Genomic DNA, 695 nt, shown 5'->3' with positions numbered 1-695 from the left:
ATTAAAAAAGGGAAATATGCCCCGAAGAAGAATCATTTCGCTTTGCAGAGGTTTGCCATAATTGCAGGGAACTGTTTGAGGAAGTGGTATTAAACACACAGACCACTGCCATTTCACCAGTGTATACCGAGGCCGAGCACATCTCAGGTGCAATGTGGAATAGAGGCCTCACTGTACAGTCCCCATCTCATTCCACAAGCCGAGCAATTATGACAGGCGTATCTTGGTTGCCAGTGGTCGAGGGGCTTACTGGCTTCGGCGGTACATCCATTAAAATTGGAACGACGCAGGAAAGATTAGCATGGCCGCTTGACAAGTATGACACGCAAAATCGGGAAGCGTTCCACATCTTGTTGGCATGGTAGCTCAGCTGATTGCTCAGAGGGCTGGCTGCCTTCTGTTAGAACACAAAAAAATTAAAAATTAAAAGACTAAACAATTGAGTGAAGTATTCAACGACGAACGTGACAGGGGGGTGTCATGTGACATCCGCCCAGACTATAACGAACAAGATGAAGAAAAAAGTGGTAGCATTGAAAGTATCATAGAAAAATTTATCTTTAAAAGTGAAAGTATCTAACCAAAATTGTTTCCTTTTTAATTAGTGAAAGTACCAAAGATAAAATTGTTCCAAATTAATTATTCAACAAACCTGCATCTGACTGTGTCTGCGAACTTGTTTCTTGCACTCCTCC

General features: G+C 42.2%; 1 non-coding gene across 1 annotated transcript; it reads left to right on the top strand.

Moving 5' to 3' along the window:
* Nucleotides 1-247: 247 nt before the first annotated feature.
* LOC124608724 lies at nucleotides 248-353 on the top strand. Its single transcript, XR_006979320.1, has one exon. It is a non-coding gene; the product is annotated as a U6 spliceosomal RNA (small nuclear RNA).
* Nucleotides 354-695: the final 342 nt, after the last annotated feature.

Source organism: Schistocerca americana, chromosome 3 (genome assembly GCF_021461395.2).
Source record: "Schistocerca americana isolate TAMUIC-IGC-003095 chromosome 3, iqSchAmer2.1, whole genome shotgun sequence".
NCBI classification, from domain to species: domain Eukaryota; kingdom Metazoa; phylum Arthropoda; class Insecta; order Orthoptera; family Acrididae; genus Schistocerca; species Schistocerca americana.
This window is presented reverse-complemented; position numbering and strand designations above follow the sequence as displayed.